Source organism: Pongo pygmaeus, chromosome 1 (assembly GCF_028885625.2).
Source record: "Pongo pygmaeus isolate AG05252 chromosome 1, NHGRI_mPonPyg2-v2.0_pri, whole genome shotgun sequence".
In the NCBI taxonomy this organism is placed as follows: Eukaryota; Metazoa; Chordata; class Mammalia; order Primates; family Hominidae; genus Pongo; species Pongo pygmaeus.
The window spans coordinates 207,477,939-207,501,651 of record NC_072373.2 but is presented as its reverse complement, the minus strand read 5'-3'; the positions used below and the strand labels follow the sequence as shown (position 1 = coordinate 207,501,651).

General features: G+C 38.0%; 1 long non-coding RNA gene across 1 annotated transcript; it reads right to left on the bottom strand.

Moving 5' to 3' along the window:
- On the bottom strand, positions 1-17,981 carry LOC134738873 (uncharacterized). The gene is made up of 2 exons (XR_010125054.1): positions 4,284-17,981; positions 1-3,413 (listed from the first exon to the last, which is right to left on the bottom strand). It is a non-coding gene; the product is annotated as an uncharacterized LOC134738873 (long non-coding RNA).
- Positions 17,982-23,713: the final 5,732 nt, after the last annotated feature.

The window sequence follows — 23,713 nt, the reverse complement described above, 5'->3', positions numbered from 1 at the left end:
TTTTTCTTTTTTGATAGCAGATATATCAATTTACATGAAGAGTTCGAAGGCTAGAACAATAAGCCCAGGTACATTAAGACTAATGGTAGAAAATCGGAGGTACCAAGGCCCTGTGAAAACCAAAACCACTCCACCTTCTTTGCTGCTGGCCAGATTTTGGCAGCTGAACTCAGTTAAAGTTCATGTTCCTGTTTTCTTGATAGATGTCAAAATGTAATCTACAGTCTGCTATTCAGTATCACCTGGATGCCTGTCAGGAATGCAGACTCTCAAATGGTCCAGCCACCTTAGAAAATAGTTTCCCGGTTCTTCAAAATGTTAGTTACCATATGACCCAATAATTCCACTCCTAGGTATATTCCCAACAGAAATGAAAACATACTTTCACACAAAATCTTGTACATAAATGTTCATAGCTGTATTACCCATAATAGCCAAAAAATGGAAACTGATGCAGGGACACAGAAAATGTGCTATATCCATACAATGGAGTATTATTCAGCCACAAAAAGGAATGAAGTACTGATACATGCTACAACATGGATGAACCTTGAACACTAAGTGAAAGACGCCAGGTACAGAAGTCTATAAAACGTATGAAATGTCCAGAAGATGTAAATTAAGGCAGAAAGTGGATTAACGGTTGCCAGATGCTGGTGGAGGGGAAAAGGGTGGAAGGGAGAGGGGGATGGGGAGTGACAGGTACAAGGTTTCTTTTTCAGCATGGTGAAAATGTCCTGAAATTAGAATGGTGATAGTGGAACAACTCTACATGCTAAAAAACAGTTAATTGGACAGTTTTAAAGTTTCAAACTACTTTTAAAAAAAGAGAAAATAAATTCAAATTCTCCAGGTTGACCCCAGACCTACTAAATCAAAATCTGCATTTTAACAAGATCCCTGGTGATTCCCATACACACTGAAGTTTGAGAAACAGTGATTTAAAAGTTACATGGTCAAAATTGTTCCTCTGGTTAATCTCATTCACAGAATAGTTAACTTGATTTCACTAGGGTGAATTTTTTCTGCCACAATTGCTTGCTATATAATTCAATGCTCATATTGATTCTACAACTTCCGGTTTTTCCCTCAAAAATTTGCAAAGTTTTAGTACTGGGTGGAACCTGCATTGAACTAGGAGCAAAGCCTTGGCACTTTTTCTTTTTTCTTTTGAGACAGGGTCTCACTCTGTCACCCAGGCTGGAGTGCAGTGGCTTGTTCTCAGCTCACTGCAGCCTTGACCTCCCAGGATCAAGTGACCCTCCCACCTCTTAGCCTCCCAAGTAGCTGGGGTGAGAGGTGCACCATGCCCAGTTAACTTTTTGACTTTTTAGTAGAGATGGGGTTTTGCCACGTTGACCAGGCTGGTCTCGAACTCATTAGCTCAAGCAATCCTCCTGCCTGAGGCCTCCCAAAGTGCTAGGATTATAGGTGTGTGCCACCACATCCGGCACACATGTATTTTTTAATCCTCAACAGTACTAGGTATATAGAAGATGCTGTCACTTTAATTAAACCACCAGTTTTGAAGGGAGTGGCAATAACATACATAAAGTGAACAAAGAAGGTAGAGAATCTAATGGGAAATAAGACAAAAAAACTCACTCACTTCAGAAAAGTTTATTAAAGGTAAAATCAGATTTACAGAGTATAAAACAATAAGGGATAGAGGTGAAGAGGTTTCAAACAATGCGTACAACAGGAAGTAAATTACCTACCTGGGGTTCTCAGAGCACTTTTTCTTTACTTCTGCACGAAGCCTAATGTGTTTTTAAAAAAATCCTTGGAAAAGTCTCAGCAGTCATATATTCTCATGATTTAGCAGTTAAACAAAATGTCCACAATCCACAAAGAAAGCGGGGTGGACCTAAGTGACAGGGTACTAAATATATATATACAATAATAAGCTCTGCTTCCTCTGTTCCAGTTCTTTAAATTTTGTGTCTGTGTTTTTTGGGGAAACGGTTATCATGCAAAATGACTGTCTTGGAAGCAGGAGTTGAAGAAAGGAAATTTTGGGCTCTCTAAAAAGCCTTCTTGCCTCCTTGGTGCAGTAAGCAGCATGTCTTGTAAAAAGCCTAACTTCTACTAGACTTATAATCATATTATGCAATTGGTACTTTTTTAACTAAGCAAATTTTATAAAGAATTTGACATGTTTTGTGGGTACTTATAGCCAGGTACTGCACATAAATATCACACTCAAATTAAGAGTGCAGGCTCTGCAATCAGCCTGTATGGGTTCAAATATTGATCCCAGATCATAGTTATGCACACTTAGGCCAAGTTACTTAATTTTTCTGCCTTCGTTTGACAATAAGCTTTAGTATTAGTACTTACCTCAGAGAACAGTTATGAGAATTAAAAAAATACATGTACTTTAAAACAGTACCTGGCACACACAAAGTATTTAGTGTAGATGCACACACAAACAGAGCTTCTTTCATATAGAATGTGTCATATTCAGATTTACACACTAGTTATTAGTGTTAACGGGAAAATGGAATTAGCCTCATTTTATTAGATTTTGATTCCGTAAACTACAATTCTATCTGTATCATGTCAATAAAAATGAACTCCTTGAGCACACGAACTATATGCTAGTCTACCTTTGTATACTCCAGGATGGTGGAATGTGTCTTTTTACCACATGAGGTGATACCATTAGTTTATTCCAGGGCCTGGCACTACACTTATTACATGGGTGTGTAATAAATGTGGAATAATTTATTTCTGGTAATTTATGGATTATCTACAAAACCAATATAAGTGGATGTTATTAGAGACCTTTAAAAACCTATAATTTTACTCATATTTGCTGCAAATAAGAGTAATGCAAATGTAATTCTGACTGGAACTTTGAGGCATTAAAGATTTTTTTCCTATATAGTGAGGAATAAAACTAAGACTCGATTGAAATAACTTTTTTAAAAAAAGGATTTGAGCACAACAGGACAACAAAAATTGACACTTTGTACACTTCGGTGCAATTTCTGTCTTAGCTGCTGAGAAGCAGAGGAAAAGCACCACCTTGCTCAGAAACTACCTTCTCCATAATACTGAGAAACACACCGAGCCGGGGCAAGGCTTTTTGAAGCTAGGAATAAAGAAGTTGCCCATCTTTACTAATAGGAAACAACTGGTTTTAAGGTACCTAGTAAGAGTCTTTCTTCGAAACAGACATCTCACTTACCTTTTCAGTATACTTCCTAAAAACATTAAAGACAGATGTAAGGCTTAGCTGGTAATTTCCATGAACTCAGTCTTTTCCTCTGACTGTGGTGGAGCAGACACGATAAAGCAGGTTTGGAAATGCTAGAAATGAATTCCTACTTCCCCTTGTATTCTTCAGATCTCATTTTCCCCCAAATTTCTGCAGTGGTTGGCTTCCATTTCAGCATCAGTCACGAAATCTTGAAGGTCAGACACAGTAAACAGGGAAGGACATAAAATTAAGTGATTTGGGTGTAGTTTTGAGTCTCACAACTTTAACAGGGATGAGTCATACATTAAAGTATGTCGAAATAAATTACAAGTTCTGTTCCTTAATGAAAATCAACTCTTAGTCAAGCTAAAGGTTATTAGTTTGCTATAGTCTGAAATTCTGTATGTTCCTTTAATAAATGAAAAAAGATGTAATTCCCATGAAGACCAAACCCAAGTTGATCAATTCAGTGTGAGTCTTTGTCCTTGATTTATTTTGCAGTACAAATGTGTAAAGGAAAAAACAAAGGGAATAAAAAATACTAGTAGACTGTTCTAAGTGATTTTCCAATTTGCCAATCAAATTTGAAGTATTTTATTTACCTACCAATTAAGTCAGAAAAAAGGAAGTGAATGTTAAATGATTATTAGTAGTATAAGCTTTAAGTTTAAAAGATAAGGGTTATTTAATTCAACTGTTTTCTTGGTTATAGGAAATTAGCATTAAAATTAACTTCATTAAGATAGGAGAAAAAATATTGAATAATTCATCTGGACTTAGCCAGGAAATGTCTTTATACTTTGCAAAATTATAAATTGAAACCAAAATTTGATATACTTCTAGGTTAGCAAACAAAATTCTTTTTATTTGCTTTCTATAAATCATTAAACAGGTTTGCTGTACTCAATCAGTGACACTTCAACTCCCTTTGAAACCCAAGTGACAGAACTAGGTCACTACTTTGGGAATGGAATTGTGAGTAGCTAGATCAGAGAAACACTGAGACTGACAAAACTTGCTTTTTTGGAAAATGGAAGAAAAAGTCATCAGTATGCCATAAGAGTTAGAGCATTCTGACCATAAAATCAGGCAGTTATCCTTGCTGACTGGTCCTGGATTCCAAATGACACATTCCTTCTCAATGTATTCAATCCATCAGCAGCTCAGAAGCAATCCACACTGGAGACCATTTAAAAACGTGCATTTTGCAATAACCATTATCTATCTTAGCAGCTAGAAAGGCAAAACAAAAGTTAGCGTATCAAACTATCTTTAGGGGCTAGAGCAGAATATGAATTCATTAACAATAAATATAATTACTAGAAACAATGAAAATTGATCCAGAGGAATTTTAAGAAGAAAAAAAAAACCCTCAAAATGTCTATTATGCCAAGTATGGTCAAAGTATTCAAGTATCCTCCTCCCTCTCCACAACTTCTATTTTTTTCTCTCTTCTCTTTTTTCTTAAGGGGTGGGAGAGTCTTGCTATGTTGCCCAGGCTGGAGTGCAGTGGCTATTCACAAGTACAGTCATTGTACACTACAGCCATGAAGGCCTGGGCTCAAGCCTCAGCCTCCCAACTAGCTGAGACTAGAGGAACATACCACCGTCCCTGACTTACAACTTCTATTTTCAGGTTAGCATTCCAGAAGTGTAAGAAATATAAAATATCATGGATGATATTCAGTATTCACTAAACTGGAAGGAGAGCCAATGAATTTACTTATACTGCCCAATTAAATAATCAACAATGAACTCAATACATCTTCAATCCCAGAAAAATCCATGAATGAAAACTGGACATAGCAACAATTGCTACTGATGCCAGACTGAAATAGCAAAGGGCAAGAAGAATTCATGCTACCTACTCTTCACTTTATAAAGAAAAATAAAGCAAAATTAAATTTAAAAAAGAAAAGGAATTGCATTTTTTTCTGAGGAAAAAAACTGAGAAATTAAGACAGAGTTTGCAAATATATGAATGCTGGGCTCAATGTTTCTTGGTTTGCAGTTAAAAAGAAACATTCACAATGAAAACAAATGTACATGTAAGTTACTTTCAAAGCAAAAAGATACTGCTTGGCCGGGCACGGTGGCTCACGCCTGTAGTCCCAGCTACTTAGGAGGCTGAGGCAGGAGACTCACTTGAACCCGGGAGGCAGAGGTTGCAGTGAGCCAAGGTCGCACCACTGCACTCCAGCCTGGAGGACTGAGTGAGACTCAGTCTCAAAACAAACCAAACAAATGAAACCAAAGTAAAAAGACACTGCTCAAAGCTAATCCGTGGGCAGTACCTGCATTAAAACTGTTATCTGCAAATAAGGCAAAAATAAATACTGTTTGTTGCAGAGTGGAAATACATCCTAGATTGGATTAAGCTAAGAAGTTTGAGAGTTGGCAACCACAGACTTCTGCTCTTAGACATCCTGGTTTGTAATATTTTGTTGTTGTGACAGCCAACTTAAGTTGCAAAGTGTATATTTTGAAAATGATCATTCTTCCTCGCATTATAAATTTTCATAGTAAATCTTACCTTCGGGGTCAGTGGTAACACCTATAATACTTGTTTGTATTTAAAATCCTCTAATATCCAATACATTTAATCACAGCCTCACTGACATCTCAATTGCCCTTGAGACTCAAAACAGGGGGAACTTCTGAGAAATGTAATTATTATTCCTCTGTGCTTAGGTTGAAGACAACTTCATGATCTGGAGAATTAATTATTTTTTGTTTCTCTTCATGCCTGGTTTATAAGAAACTGAACATTGGACATGAGAAAAAGTAGAGGTCCTATCACTTTACAGGTGTTTTTATCATTCATTTGAAGTCTATTCCAAAGACATCAGTTATCCCACATATAAAGGTGCATATAAACTCTCACTTCAAAGTTAAACTACTCTGAGCTATTCATATTTGCATTCTTCTCTGATGGTGTAAATAATCAAGAACCAGACAAGTTACACCTTCATCGTTAACAGCCATATTTCTCTGGCCTATATAGCAAATCCAGTTACATTTTAAAGTGTGTGCATGGTTCTTTAAAATACTAATTTCAAACACATGAATAACATTATTGTTTTATTTAACCCAATATTCAGTGATCCCTGACTGGGTTGGGCTCAATAACATGTCTTTCAAAAACAAAAAAACACTAGACTCATATATATTTTTTGAGTAAAGCTGCTGGCTTTGTCTCCATACTTCCACTCTGTTCTCTTGACTCAGTTCTCAATTCAGGGCCACAGTCAAGAGCAAAACTGAACCTGTAGGCTAGTCCTTGGTAAAAGTAAGGCAAAATGGCAACTGACTTGGCAATCTCTCCCAATTTGGGGATGCCCCGGACATAGTAAGCAGAGAGTCAAATGTAAACTACGTCCTAAGAAAATGGCAATTTCTGTAGTCTCAGGTCATGAAAATGCATTTTTAAAAACTAATCAAGTGTCTGTTAAAATTATTTTAGTTGTGAAATGTTAACAATATCAGGATAAGGAGTTAGACAAAAAATCTTCAACATAATTTCCAGTTTTTTCCTATATATACTTTCTCAACAATCTAAAGCCACCAAAATTCTCTTCATGAAGGCTTATCCTATCTGTTGCCTAATGATGATGAAGGTGATCAGATTTGGGATTTACAGATGTTCTCCTCTGGAGACGCTTTTGCTCTGGGACTGATGGATACCAGTGCTATTAGTCATTTCTGCTACCTGCATACAGAGCGTCTGGTGCAAATTTGTGCATCCAGCCTGGCTCCCCATTTTTCCCCAACTGCATGCTTAAGGAATGAAATGCTCATTTCATGTTAGTTGTAAGCAATCTACATACAAAGCATTATCAGGCTACAAATTACTTAGTATGTATTTTTATCATCTCCTACCTCCCTAATGCTGAACCCCACTCCATTCCCTGCAAACTTTTGTTTTAAATTTTAATTTGAGAAAATATTTTCCCTACATAATTGTCTTCTAACATCTGTGGACATTCTTCCCACTTTCTTTGAAAAAGATATTACATCATGCTTCTGGAAATTAAGGGGAAAAAATCAGTGTTGAAACCAGAGGTTGAAACTAGAGGCAGATCTATAGTAGAAGTATGTATTACTTTTCATAAAAATTCTCACCCAAAAAGTCATACCAAAAGGGTTGCAAAATTTATCTGGTTACCACCCTCCTCCCTTTCTTCTTGCCTTTGGTCCCATGAGTAAGCCTTAGAAATCATGGTCACCAGCAGACTGCCAGGGACAAAGTGAATGGAAGTTACTTTTGAGAACGGGGATTCAGGCTGGGCATGCTGGCTCATGCCTGTACTCCCAGAACTTTGGGAGGCTGAGACGGGTGGATCACCTGAGGTCAAGAGCTCGAGACCAGCATGACCAACACAGTGAAACCCCATGTCTACTAAAAAGACAAAAATCAGCCAGGCATGGTGGCAGGCACCTGTAGTCCCAGCTACTCAGGAGGCTGAGGCAGGAGAACTGCTTGAACCTGAGACGTGGAAGTTGCAGTGAGCTAAGATTATGCCACTGCACTCCAGCCCGGGCGACAGAGTGAGACTCAGTCTCAAAAAAAAAAAAGAGAAGGCGGATTCCACCTTCCCTTTAGGTAGAGATGTGGCATGGAAGAAGTGACTGAAGCTACTGTAGTTTCATTGGCCAAAGGTTATAAATTTCTAGCCCAAACTTTCAAAGGAAAATGTCACTACTATCTTTTAATCATTGATAAATCAGTTATTGCCCTCTTCCTCTTTCATGAAAATACTAACATATGTACTCTAATACCATGATACAGCGCTATTAATCAGGCCCTTATTTTTCAATCTAAACTGAACTTTCAAGTAACTTTTTAAAAAATGCCAAAGCAAGGAAGAAGTGAGAAAATTTGTATTCGATATATAATCTGTGGGGGGAGTCACTTTCAAAATAAATGGACATTTTCATATGTCAATAGCCACACTTGTATTATTTACACCATTTCTCCTTGCTTTATGAAACAAAATTTATATATATCAGATGAAATTTCCTACTGACAACAAATTAATTTCAAAGATGCCTTACCATCTTTGTATTTTTTTAATTGACGAAACTTGTATATATTTACCATATGATGCTTACCATCTTTATTTCTGATTACTCTTAAGCAGCATCTTCTCCTTTCCTCCACTAACTTTTTTAAAAAGTAAATTCTTCAGTGGACTAATGGTTGCATCTGATTGATACCTTGGGTGAAAGTCCTAATTTTATCTTGCTAACTTAGTTTACTATAATATAAACAGAAAGTACAAAGTGGAATATTTTTAATATATTCTTAATCTCAACCTTTCCTAGAATTCCATCAAAGGCTTGTTCTGAAAGATATGATAAAGACAAATCAAAGCAGGAAGAGATCTAGGTTTGTAAAAATAAAGTTTAAAAAAAAAAGGAAGAGAGAATTTCTATTATGCATTTGCAGAAGCTCATGTTCTCACAGATTTTGCAGACATAGTCCTTTTCAATCATTTAACTAGGAAGTTTCTACTCCAAGTGAATAAAGTTTAAGCAAACTTCAAGTAACTCCAAGTAAAAGACATTGAGGATACCTAGTTTCCAAAGAACACTTGTTTGACAGAATTAATGACTAAATTAACCTTAAAATTTAAAAATCTGTGACATACCTTGTTAATATATTAAAATAAAGGCTGTTTTAAAGCAACTTTATGAAGCAAAAGAGTAAGTCACTTCCAAGGTTCCTTGGTCTTCTACAACTTCTAGGCATAGAAAAGAACTTACAAGGACATGCAAGGTTCACTGTGGTATGTCTGTCTCGGGTATGTGAGATATGATATGGGGCTTAAATCCAATAAGGGTTCTGGGGAAATAAGAAAGCATTTAGGGACAAAGCAGGCCTGATTCTGAAAAACTGAAACCATGTTTTAGATTCACGTTTGCTATTCACTTTACAATTAAGTAATTCAAGTCTTCTGGATAAAATTTCACACAGAAGGGAAATACTATGAAGTCCTAAGTATGTCCTAATGTAACATGAGATAACCTTTCTTGACCTTCGTGATTAAGGGAACTGATGCTCTATTTATAAAAATAAAAGAGAACTGAAATATAAATAACTGTTTTGGCTTAAACAATATCATTTAAATTGTTTTATAAACAATTTTTTTTCAGATTGAATATGCCAAGTATGCAACTAAACAATAAGAAAATTTTCACAACCCTAATGTTAGAAAATATTCCATTTTATACTTTTTACCTATGTCCTTCTTCAAGCCTGAGTGCTCCAATACATGCTAGTGGGAAAAAAAATCAAAATTAGCTTTAAAAGATTTTCAATACTATAAATAGAATCCCCAGGGGGAAAAAAGGCCAGAATAAAATAAACTCAAATATGTGACTGAATGAGTAACCCTTGAGACATACAAAATCAAACTGTATTACTTACCAAACCTCTACACCATCTCCTGACAGATATCCAGAAAAAAACTGGGAAATCTAAAATGTATCATAAATTGGCAGAGAACACTTTAATAGCCCTCCTCCTAAACAATATAATTCAAAATGGAAATTTCTAAAACAATTAAGTATCATTATTCTGAAGTGTCTTATATAATTTCTAAACTTATGAATACATTTCCAGAGTTTTCTGCTCCCAAGGATGCTAAAACCATTCAAAAAGAAAGGGGGAAAAAAAAGGAAGAAAAGCAAAAGTTAAAGCTTATATATAACGAGAAAAATCCAAAACAGATCATAGGGTAGAGAGAAGATGAGGGGAGAAGAAAGAAAGGGAAAGAGACAACACCAAAGTTAAAAAGCAAAGCAAAATAAAAACCTTTTATCTGTAGTACTTTGGGGCTCTATTTTATAAAGACTAGTTATTATGATTTGAATGATGGCTCAATGACTAAATACTTGCTGTAAACTTGAAAAAAAAAAAAAATGGTGAATTAAACCTCCCTGCACCTCAGTGTCTTCATCTGTAAAGTGGAATTATTTTAAAGAACACCTAAAAAGTACTTTAAAAAATTTCAAGATGGCAATCCTCTCGCCTTGGCCTCCGAAAGTGCTGGGATTATACAGGTGTGAGCCTAAAAAGCAATTTAAACAGCACTTGGCACCTACTAAGCACTTAACAAATACTAGCTATTAGAATTAGACAGAGTATATATTTAAATAGTATTTTATACGCTACTATTTTTATTTTTGCAAGGGAAAAGCAGTGATCTCCCTGAGGGGCTCCCTGAATGGCTGGAATTTCAACTTCAGAGTTTGACAATGTATCTAATGATACTTAACTTTCAGAATAGCTTCAGGTACGTTCTGCAAAATACTCTCTTGACTAAGTAGCTGACCCAAATATGGCAGCACTCCTCTTGCCTGGCATCAATTAATACTACTTATATTAGAAAAGAGATGGAAGGCAGAATGCCCTTATATATAGTATCAGTACCTTTAATCATGGGTAAACTGAATGCTCAAGTTTGCTGTGGGGATAACCAAATCCACCAAGACATACTTAATTCAACCAACTTAATTTATTTTATTCCTTTCCTCTAAAAAACTCAAGCTCAAGCTTTTGTACATACAAAGAATCACACATATATCAATCACAAAATATGGAAAAGAAAGTATCCTGCAAAGCTAAGGTCAGGGGTAATAGAAGCACACAACAGCAGATTAAATTTTAAAAATTTAAACCTTTAGAATAAACTTTCTGGTTTTTTTTTTTTTAGTTTTTAAATTCAAAACTCCCCACACAGTAAGTCTAACATAAAAAAATGTATTGTAACTAGCTCTAAAGAGCTAAATATGTATTTCTAGAGAAAGGTAAGAATGAGAAAAAAAAACCAGAAAGGTAAATTTTTAGTTGTAGTATCTATAGTTATCACAAACTAGCCATACAATTATCACTTAACCTTTCTGGGCCTCAGTTTTCTCACAGTAAAACAGGGATACTACTACCTAAATCAAGGTTATTGTGGATATAAAGATAATACAAAGCACCTAGCTTCGTGTGTCTGGCATATAATAGTACTCAATGAATGAGTACTATTCCTATAAATGGGGGAGGAAGGGTGTTGGATTAGATATCAAGTCTAAGGTCAAAATATCAAGAAGCCTTTCTTTCATACATTAATTTCCCCAGGAAGAGACAGCTAAGGCATAAACACCATAAGAAGGCACGTCTAACAGACTCCGTCTAAGGCAGTTTATCACCACAATTAAATAATTATTTTCAACAGTTTTACCTATAGCATGGATAACTACAGTGATATGCACATAGACCACAATAACATGACAGTACCTTTGCTTTCAGAAAACACAACAGAATACAATATGTACCCACCTATGCAATTTTTAGGAATAGAAACAACTGGGAAAACAACTGGGTTGTTTTCTGCCATTTGGTCTGTGAGCGTTCATGAAGTGGGATTTTGACAACTGTGAAACAAGAGACTGCTCTATAATAGTCAAGAGCAGGAAATCATCAGTTTTGCCCTCCAAACCTCTGAATGTAAACTCTCATATGGACTAATTCTAACCATTTTATATTTTCTATTTACAGATTTTGTTACCCACAGCATCCAGATACTAAGATTAGTCCAAATTTCCTGTCAAACTGTCACTTAAATGATTCCAAATACCCCCTGAAGAGGGCCACTGGTTGGAGCCTGTAAGTTATTTTGTACATGGCTCAACTATATATTTCTATTATTTCATCAGTGACAATACATTCCAATCTTTGTCTTAGGAAAATGAAATAACTGCCAAAATAATTGCTAAAAAGTAATGGGTTAAAGAAAGGTGGACCAAAGTATGGGGAAAAAAATCAGCATAACCTTCCTAAGGATGACAGAAAAGTCTTAGGCAGAATTGCAGACAGATTGGGAAATTAATAAAAGGTTTAAAGGAAACATAAGATGCCAAGGAAGTATATGAAAGGTCTCAAACTTCAAGAATTTAAACTTGACACCATGACATAGTAGGCACATGGGTGTCTGTGTGATGATTATGACAACTGTGTAGGACAAATAGGGTAGTATGAGGGATTGGGCAGGATGACGAGGAAGAGGAATAATAATCTAGGAACTGACTTTTAAAGCCCACAGCAGTGCTTCTTACCCTATTAAGTCTTGGATTTTGGAATATATTAAACAGACTAAATATGAATTAATTTTGTCTCCTTTAACAGAACATTAGCTCCATAGGAGAAAGCCTGTCTTACTCACTGACGTATTTTCAGTACCTAGAATATCTAACATAAAAATGACCTTCTAACATTCAATATAGTCTGAATCTGATATAAAAGCTGTTGTAATAAAATATAATTCACTTACAAAATACTGCTGAATTCCTAGAACCTTTTTAATGTAAGTTTTCTAATCAACTGATTACAACTCCAATCAAGTACTAAATTATAGCTGTTATTTCTTATGGCTGGTCTGGTATTTTTTTCTACATTGGTTCCAAGTCATTATCCTAAAATAAAGGTTAAAAACCACCACCTTAGGATACTGGATTAATGACTACAGATATTAAGAAAAAGACATCATAGAGAAGAGTCACCACGACTTAACAGAAAATTCAACAAAAGAACTATTAAGATTTCAATTGGTGGGATCAAAAGGTGCTTCTCAAACTCACAATTTTCATGGCTAAGCCTACAAGGTTTTGTTTCCTTTGCCAGATGTTCCCCCTGTATACCCGTGACAGCACAGTGCCAGCACCTGGAACACTGATATTCACTACATGTTTCTAAGTGAACAAATGTTTTTAACTGTCTTTTAACATTATCAAGTTTCACATGATCTACAGGCACATACGAGATTGTAGAGTGAAAGACTGGGGTTACAGATATGACTTGAGAGTATATTAAAATCCAGTAGAGCCCCAACCAATGGATGAAGCCCCTAATGAGGGACAAAAAGACATGGGAAGAGGTGTTATAGGGCCAACAAAATACACGGAATTATGGATCAAACAGAACCAGCAAAAGCTAGAACAGTTTGGAAGTTTATCCAACTGTGTCAAAAATAAAGGATCAAGAATAACAACCGGGAGGAAAAAAGGCAGCTGAAATGACCTGAAGATTACTGCTGCTATCACCCACTGGCTTTGACTGAACAGCAACTAAATTCTGTAACTAATCCCAGGCAGAACACAGCTAGATGGAACCCCAAAGCAACTGAGGCCACCTTGTAAGTCAGATAGATATCCATTTGAAATTCTGAAGTTGGTCTTGGTGCTAAATATAACTACAGCCAATCTGGCTTTCATTAATACCTTCCAGGTCATTAAGTAAGTCCCAGTTCTGATATTGCTGGCTATTTTCAATCAACAAGATATACATATGACCTGTCACTATTAGAGTACAAATTTTCTTGGCTGGGTGAGGTGGCTCATGCCTGTAATCCCAGCATTTTGGGAGGCCAAGGTGGGCGGATCACTTGAAGTCAGCAGTTCTGAGACCAGCCTGGTCAACATGGTGAAACTCCATCTCTATTAAAAATGCAAAAATTAGCCGTGCATGGTAGTGCACACCTGTAGTCCCAGCTTCTCGGGAGGCTGAGGCAGGAGAACTGCTTGAACCCAGGAGGCGGAGACTGCAGTGAGCCAAGATCAAGCCACTGCACTCCAGCCTTGGCGACAGAGCGAGACTCTGTCTCAAAAAAAAAATAAATAAATAAATAAGACAATAGGTTTTCTCAAAGTTAACAGGAAACCAGGATGCCATTTAACTTTCCTTATGAATTCCACTACAGCCTTTCTCCAGGAATCAAAGTTAGTGAAAAACTACCAGGAAATAAATTCTGGTTATTCTTTTTTTTTTTTTTTTTTGGGACAGTCTTGCTCTGTCGCCCAGGCTGGAGTGCAGTGGCATGATCTCGGCTCACTGCAACCTCTGCCTCCCAGGTTCAAGTGATTCTCTTGCCTCAGCCTCCCGAGTAGCTGGGATTAGAGGCATGCACCATCATGCCTGGCTGATTTTTTGTATTTTTAGCAGAGATGGAGTTTCACTATGTTTTCCAGGCTGGTCTTGAACTCCTGACCTCATAATCCACCCACCTCGGCCTCCCAAAGTGCTGGGATTATAGGCATGAGCCACCGCATCTGGCCCTGTTTTAGCTTTCTTCTATGATGCATGCCTAGGCAAATCATAAAGTGAAATGGCAATGATGCCCCACTTCTTTTTTTTTTGGAGATGGAGTCTTGCTCTGTGGTCCAGGTTGGAGTGCAATGGTGCGATCTCGGCTCACTGCAATCTCCACCTCCTGGGCTCAAGAGATTCTCCTGCCTCAGCCTCCAGAGTAGCTGGGATTACAGGCGTCCGCCACCACGCCTGGCTATTTTTTTGTATTTTTAGTAGAGACGGGGTTTCACCATGTTGGCCAGGCTGGTCTTGAACTCCTGACTTCAGGTAATCCACCCACTTCGGCCTCCAAAAATGCTGGGATTATAGGCATGAGCCACCACACCCGGCCTAACGCCTCACTTCTAAAACACACACACACAAACAGAAAGATAACAACTCAACTAGGGATAATTTGGAAGGATTTTTTTTTTTTTAAGGATGATTAACACAACACAAAACCATGGTTAATACATATGCATCCAGCATACTTCATTACCTTCCAGTAGCCACTTCAAAGACGTAATAGAAAGCCAGGGAAGGTACAAAACAGTGCAAAGGAAGTATTCACAGAAATAAAGTGGCTTTTGACTTCAAAGAATAAGAACTCCAATCTGGAGAGAAGAAGTTAAGGATAAAATTGAATTACACGTAAAACTGCAGTAAGTTGCAGATAAAATATCACAGCCTGGCTCAATTTTATTAAAAACAATTTGAAACAAATTCTGAAACACTCTAACTAGGAGATAATTGGAAACTGGCAAAAGTGTTGAATCACAAAATGTTTAGTAAATGTGTGACAAAAGTCACAAGCACAAAAAAAGCAGTTTGAGAAATTAGTAAAGTTTCAAAAAGGGCATTGTTCAACTAGTGAAGGCTTACTGACAGCACACAGTTTACAAAACGGAAGTTTCTGAGCTATTCAGAGGCTATCATTAATCTTAATATCACAACAGAAAATAATTTTTATTCTTATTTCTGGAATACCAGTTGTTGGCCCCACCTACAGTCCTGGGCTAGAGAAACTATTAGCATAACCAGCTAGTGAATAGTATCCCAGTTTTTCAAAGAAACCTAATGACATTTACCTGACTGCACAGAACAAGTAAAATCCAGAAGGCAGTACACAGTGGTGTTTAATATGAGTTCTGGGCCACGCACGGTGGCTCAAATCTATAATCCCAGCACTTTGGGAGGCTGAGGCAGGAGAATTGCTTTGAGCCTAGGAATTCGTGCCACTGCACTCCAGCCTGGGCGACAAAGTAAGATCCCATCTCGTAAAACAAACAAAAAATGAGTTCTGGTATCAGATCTACCTGGGTTCAATACTAGACGGGCGACTTCTAGTTGGCAGGCCTTAGACTAAAATATATGTGTCTAGTATCCATATTTATACTTACTTTACAGGGTTAGTATGAAGTTCAGTAAGTTAACATAAGGTATTTAAGACAATGGCAGCACGCTGGAAATACTCAGTATTAGTTAGCTTTTGAATGAAATTATAACCATTTCAATGTGTTAACCTCATTTTCTCATGCTAAAAGTTCCAGATGGCAGTTTATGGGTCTTAGAGCTCTTTTTGTTAAAGACGGGCTCTCGTTCTGTCATCCAGGCTGGAGTGCAGCAGCAAGTGGCACCATTACGGCTCACTGGAGCCTCAACCTCCCCAGCTCAAGTGATCCTCCCACCTCAGCTGGGACTATAGGTATGATCTACCACACCCAGCTAATTTTTGTATTTTTTGTAGAGATGGAGTTTCGCCATGTCGTCTAGGCTAGTCTCGAACTCCTGGGCTCAAGTAATCTGCCTGCATTGGCCTCACAAAGTGTTGGGATTACAGGTATGAGCCATTGCGCCTGGCTGGTCTTAGAACTCCTTAAAAAAGAAAATGTTTATGGGTGAAAAATAATAAATAAAGAATGAAGAGCTGAAAAGGCTGGTTTAGCCACCAGGCTAAACTATGTATTCTTAGGAGACATGTAGTCCTGAGTTTTGTTTTTGTTTTGTTTTTTAATAGGAGCTATTATCATTTATGTTTTCTTTCTAAAGAAATCAACTCATCAGTCACTGCTGTCAAATGTATTAATGTTCTATAATACAAAAAATGTATATCAGACACTAGATTAATCAGTTTCATAAGTCATAGTGAGGAATGGAAAAGCTTGATTTCATAGGGAACCTTACAAGTTACAGGAAATGGATTAAACTGTTATTTTTGGTAAATCTATTCCATTTTAACCAAGCAACATCTGTATGTCTGTTTTTCTTCAGGAAGGGAAGAAATGGTTCAGAAAAGTGATCATTAATGCAGTTCTGACCAAGGATTTCTCACATGAAGCCTTAAGTTTTCAGCAATGGAAAAATAAAAATATTAGGAAACCTACCTTCACCTTTGTTCCTTCAGATTCACACAATCACTCCACCTTTACATTTTAATATTTTCTTTAAATAAAATTTGAACTAGATAGGTGAAAATTCTTAAAAATCAAGTTACTTGATCATATCCCGTGAACATTAAGCTTTTTTAGTCAGCTAAAAAAAAAATCAGAATATACACATTTTACAAACTCTTCTGCTGTCCTAGAGTAATCTAAATCATATACATTATTCATGTATTGCAATTACAATCTGAATATTTTATTAGGAGCACAGGACACCTTTCAAACTTCCAATGGTGTTTCTGGAACATTTGGTGTGATGATTATCACTACTATTTATAAATCTTTTATTGTCTCCTACAATCTTCTCTAAATTATTTGAAGACAACGACCATAACTTACTAATTTTGTATTCCTAACTCCTGAAACAAATACACAATGGCCATGAAATTTAGAATGAATATCATATCAATTATCAATGTTAGGTATAAACTAGACTAAACATTTTCAATATATGGCTGACTTTGAACTAGTTATCTACATTTGGTTGATGATGTTTAAGATCAATCCATTTAATGATATCCCTTCCTAAGCATTAACAGGCTGCTTGAGATGTTACTGTACTTTCTGAAAAGAAAAGTAAAATACTTCTTAAGGACAAAAGCCAGGAGGGGAATTTCTGGAAATTCCTATTATCGTATCACACCATGAAGAAATAAACTAGCAATTGTCATAAAGGTCTTGCAATCCTCATTTCTAAGACAAAAAAACCCCATGTTACATCAATAAAAACAAGATTAGAATTAAGAATTTCCAACAATATTGCAAGCCATGATAAAGGTTTCTCAACAGAACTCAATTTGGGTTCTGTTATCTTATTAGAATTAAACATTTTTCTCAAATGTTTATTGGTAGGCAAGATCACATAAGTTATATACTAAGAATAATTCATGTTAAGTGTTCAGCTGGTGGAGTACTCACACTTCTTTATTCAAGGCTACATATATCTATATACACTTAAGCAATCTGCCACAGCCAGAATCTTTTTTTTTTTTTTTTTTTTTTTTTGAGACAGGGTCTCACCCTGTCATCCAGGCTGGAGGGCAGTGGCACAATCTCAGTTCACTGCAGCCTCTGCCTCCCAGATTCAAGTGATTCTCCCACCTCAGCCTCCTGAGTAGCTGGTGCTACAGGTGCACTCCACCACACTCGGCTAACTTTTGTGTTTTTTGGTAGAGATGGGGTTTCACCGTGTTGGCCAGGCTGGTCTTAAACTCCTGACCTCAAGTGACCTGCCTGCCTCAGCCTCCCAAAGTGCTGGGATTACAGGCATGAGCCACCATGTCTGGCCAACTACAATCTTTTGAATAAATTTTATGAAACATTTATCCTTGTTTTGACTTACTTTCCAGATTAAAAGATAAGCCGGCACAGTGGCTCACACCCATATAATCCCAGCACTTTGGGAGGCTAAGGCGGGCAGATCACTTGAGACAACGAGTTCGTGACCAGCCTAGCCAACATGGTGAAACCCCATCTCTACTAAAAACACAAAAAATTAGCTGGGCATGGTGGTGCGCACCTGTAATCCCAGCTACTCGGGAGGCCAGGCAGAAGAATCGCTTGAACCAGGGAGGCAGAGGTTGCAGTGAGCTGAGATCGTGCCACTGCACTCCAGCCTGGCGAAAGAGCAAGACTCCGTCTCAAAAAAAAAAAAAAAAAAAAGAGTTTTTAAAACCATCCTTCTTTCTGTATCAGAGAAGATAACATTTCCTAAAAGAATACATATGGAAAGCAGGTTCTCTACACCCACCAATTTTAGGGCCCAGCATAGTGGCTTCCGTTATGTGTAATTCTGTATCTTGCATACAAATGCAAACAGACACTCAGGTCTGATAAGTAAGCCTTTTAACAAACTCTTCTATAATGGCCTTGAAAAATATAGGACTAAGTCCCAGCGCACTGGCTCACGCCTGTAATCCCAGTACTTTGGGAGGTCGAGGCAGGCAGATCACCTGAGGTAAGGAGTTCAAGACCAGCCTGCCCAACATGGGGAAACCTGTCTCTACTATAAATAAAAAAATTAGCCAGCTGTGGTGGTGCGCACCTGGAATCCCAGCTACTCAGGAGGCTGAGGCAGGAGAATCGATTGAACCTGGAAGGCAGAGGTTGCAGTGGGCCAAGATCATGCCACTGCACTCCAGCCTGGGCAACAGAGTGAGACCCTGTCTCAAAAAAAAAAAAAAAAAAAATGTATAGGACTGAAACCAAAAATTAGGTGATGGGATAGCTTAAAATATTTGCTTTTTGTTTTTGTTTTTTGAGATGATGTCTCACTATATTGCCGAGGCTGGTCTCCAGGGATCCTCCTGCAATCTTTTCTAGACAAGTATTAAGTTTACCTAGGTTAAAAACTTTTTTTGTTTTTTTTTTTGAGACAGGGTCTCACTCTGTCGCCCAAGTTGGAGTACAGGGGCCTGATCACAGCTCACTACAACCTCAACTTCCCGGCCTCAAGTGATCCTCCTACCTCAGCCTCCCAGGTCTGGGTCTACAGAGGTGTGTCATCATGCCCAGCTAGGTTTTCAAATTTTTTGTAGAGATGGAGTTTCGCCCTGTTGCCCAGGACAGTCTTGAACTTCTGGGCTCAAGCAATCCTCCCACCTTGGCCTCCCAAAATGCTGGGATTACAGGCATGAGCTACCACGCCCAGCCCAAAAGTGGCTTCCTAAAGACCAAAATCCAATACATTTTGGCTTAAATTTTTATAAATGATGAAAAAAGAGCAAAACAAATGACAATTATCAACATAAAACAAACAAAAAAGCCTAAGTAATCCTTAATTTCAGACAAAACTGTATTACTTTAAATTCTAATTAGGTTAGCTTTATTTTAGACATAAAGAGATTTTAAGTACCCATAAACTTTACCACTTAATTCTAACCTCACATTAGGTCTTTCTAATCTAGTAGTAAAGAATGTACACTTTAAGTCAGGCAGAAGAGGGTTTGAATCCTGGCCTTGCCACTTCATAGACAGGTGGCCAATAGCCACAAATATGTTATCTAACCTCAATCTTTGAGTTCCTTATATGTAAAGTAGGTAGGAATAATACCACCTACCTTGCAGAGTTGTAAACTACATGATATATACAGAATATAAAATGCCTCCTTAGTACAGAGCATGGTACATAGCACTTACACCATAGTAGGTGTTATTAATCTATCATTTTAAAAAAAGCTCACCATGAAAAAAGAAACAGCAGAATGTTTTCCACCCATACTTCATCTACACTATTTTTATTTTTCAAGATAAAATTCTAGAGCTGAAAATCAGACTTTAAAAAAAAATCACTGTTTTCAGGGATCATCTTATAGCTCCTATAAAGATGGATACATTTGTTGTCTCTATTATTCATGAGAATTTCCCAGCTGTTGATCTATGAAAATTGTTTTTATTTTATTTTTTGAGACAGAGTCTCACTCTGCAGCCCAAGCTGTAGTACAGTGGCGTGATCTCAGCTCACTGCAACCTCTGCCTCCAAGGCTCAAGCGATTCTCAGGCCTCAGCCTCCTGAGCAGCTGGGACTACAGGCGTGCGCCACCATGCCTGGCTAAATTTTTGTATTTTAGTAGAGACGGAGTTTCACCTTGTTGCCCAGGGTGGTCCAGAACTCCTGAGCTCAGGTGACCCGTTGGCCTCGGCTTCTCAAAGTGCTGGGATTACAGATGTGAGTGACAGTGCCCAGCTGAAAGTTGTTTTTAAAAAGTCACCTTTAGGGCTGGGCATGGTGGCTCATGCCTGTAATCCCAGCACTTTGGGAGGCCGAGATTACTTGAGGTCAAGAGTTCCAGACCAGCCTGGCCAACATGGTGAAACCCTATCTCTACTAAAAATACAAAAATTGTTGGGGCGTGGTGGCAGGTGCCTGTAATCCCAGCTACTCGGGAGGCTGAGGCAGGGAGAGAATCGCTTGAACCCAGGAGGTGGAAGTTGCAGTTAGCTGAGATCACGCCACCGCACTCCAGCCTGGGTGACAGAGCTAGGCTCTGTCTCAAAAAAAAAAAAAAAAAAAAAGTTAGGCCTGGCACAGTGGCTCACGCCTGTAATCCCAGCACTTTGGAAGGCCGAGGTGAGGGTTCACGAGGTCAGGAGCTCGAGATCAGTCTGACCAACATGGCAAAACCCCATCTCTTACTAAAAATACAAAAATTAGCCGGGCGTGGTGGCATGTGCCTGTAATCCCAGCTACTCAGGAGGCTGAGGCAGGAGAATCACTTGAACCTGGGAAGCGGACGTTGTAGTGAGCCAAGATCGCACCATTGCACTCCAGCCTTGGTGACAGAGCGAGACTCCATCTCAAAAAAAAAAAAAAAAAAAAAAGTCACCTTTAACAATTTTCTTCATTAGTCTGCTTTCGCTTACTACCCAAGATTTACTTTGATTTTTTTTTTTTTTTTTTTTTTTTGGTGGCAGGGGTGTTGGTTGGTTGGTTGTTTTTTTGAGACGGAGACTCACTCTCTTGCCCAGGCTGGAGTGCAGTGGTGCGATCTTGCCTCAGTGCAACTTCTGCCTCCCGGTTTTAAGTGATTCTCCTGTCTCAGCCTCCCAAGTAGCTAGGTACAGGTGCACACCCACCTGACCTCAAGTGATCCACCTGCCCTGGCCTCCAAAATGCTGGGATTACAGGAATGAGCCGCCGCCACACTTGGCCCAAGATTTACTTTGAACTAGTTAGTGAAAACCTTCCTGGGGAGACAAAGTTACAGATTCCAAAAATAAAACCACATAGGCATTTTTAGTAACCTATCAACCTTTCCTTTCTGAGCTTTAAGTTATTTTTATTTTTTCTATAACTCATGTAACTGTTTTCAGATCTAATTCCTAAATAAACATGCCATGACATTTTCTCAGCATCCTGATCTTTTCTGCATATTCCCTCCCATTATTTTCTAGCAATTCCTTGAAACTATTAAAACTTGTTTTTCTAAATTGATTTCATTTTCTTGCAGACAATGTTCCTAACCTGTCCTTGGGATCCCAAACACTATTAAACATTTGTGGCAACCTTTATCATAGTTTCAAATCTCAGACCAACTACATCCAGGCAAATCACTGCAAACATCTGTTGTTATCTTTTCTACTAAGATCATTCTCCAAAATCCCCCAAAATGTGAAATAATCTGTAACTCTGCTACTGAAAGTGTAGTCAGAAACACTGGCATCACCTATGAGCTTGTCAGAAATGCAGACTCTTGCCCATCTCAGATTTAATGAGTCAGAATCTGCATTTTAATCAAAATCCCCAGAAATTCCTACCCACTTCAAGTTTGAGCAGCATTTTTGAATGATGAATTCTGACCTAGACAGCTTAACTAGAAAATTTAAATAATCACCAGAAATTCCTTCAAAATCATTTGATATGTGCAAGAAATGGTCTTTCATCTTTTCTTTCACATTTAGGAAAGTAAAATAGAAATGACATTACAACTAATGAAGACATCCACATTACTACTCATCAATTAGAAGGAAGTTTCAATAAAAATATTTATTGCTGGTTGTATTTAGATCAAATCGTTTTCCATACCAACTCTATACAGATTATATTTAAATATGACTAATTTGGTAAGGTTCTATTTCTTAACAGGAAGCATGGAAAAATTTCAAAATGACAAGCCAATGCTAAACATGTACCACTTAACCAAAAATATTTAGTTATACGACAGCTAGCTAGAAGAATACCCAAGTCTTTCTGACCAAGCCAATTCAGGTACTTGAACAATAGCCAAATAAATAAGCACCATTATAATCAATAGGTTCAAATGAAAACAGAATGTTTTGATAATATTTTGAGTATAACACACAAAATTCTCAAAAGTGATTTGGCTGATAAAAATAGTGGCCTTTTAAAACTTATTAACGGCTGGGCGCGGCGGCTCACACCTGTTAATCCCAGCACTTTGGGAGGCTGAGGCGGGCAGATCACGAGGTCAGGAGATCAAGACCATCCTGGCTAACACAGTGAAACCCCGTCTCTACTAAAAACACAAAAACAAAATTAGCCAGGCGTGGTGGCGGGCACCTGTAGTCCCAGCTACTCGGGAGGCTGAGGCAGAAGAATGACGTGAACCTGGGAGGCAGAGCTTGCACTGAGCCGAGATTGCGCCACTGCACTCCAGCCTGGGAAACATAGCCAGACTCAGTCTCAAAAAAAAAAAAAAAAAAAAAAAGTATTAACTTCTGCTTAATCTACTTAAAAACCTAGGCTGAAACTGAAGTTTACAGACTTAAAGGATTCCTAACTGAATACAGAATGATCTCCCAAGAACACGCATACAGGAATGTTTCCAAATTCTATTAAACAGTATTGAGATCTGCAATAACGCGGTATTTTTGTATCTAAGGAAATATTACCCCTTAACATACTTAAAAACTCAGCTCCTTTTCTCACCAATGTTACCATACTTGACAATACTGATCCTCACCTTCACCCCACGGGAAAGAATCTTAAAATGATCAAACTCCTTGTTATTTTAAAAGGCATGACTAAACTGTGTCTAATTTCATCTCTTGCCTCTTTTTTTTTTTTTTGGAGACAGGGTCTCGCTCTGTCACCCAGGCTAGAGTGCAGTGGCAGGATCACAGCTCACTACAGCATCTACCTCCCAGGCCCAAACGATACTCCCACCTTAGCCGCCACGGGGGCTAGGACTATAGGTGTGTGCCACCATGCTCAGCTAATTTTCTGATTTTTTGTAGAGACGGGGTCTCCCTGTGTTGCCCAGGCTGATCTTGAACTCCAGAGCTCAAGCAATCCTCCCACCTGGGCCTCCCATAGTGCTAGGATTACTGGCATGAATCACCACCGCACAGAGCCCCTCCTGCCTCTTAACAAATGGACATCTAGGCCTAAAAGTCACCATTTGTAATTTTAAGTAAACAGCTGAATAAAACACTACTCTTGCTTATGAGTTGGAGGAAATGTCTACACATGGTCTTGATTTTGGTCACAAC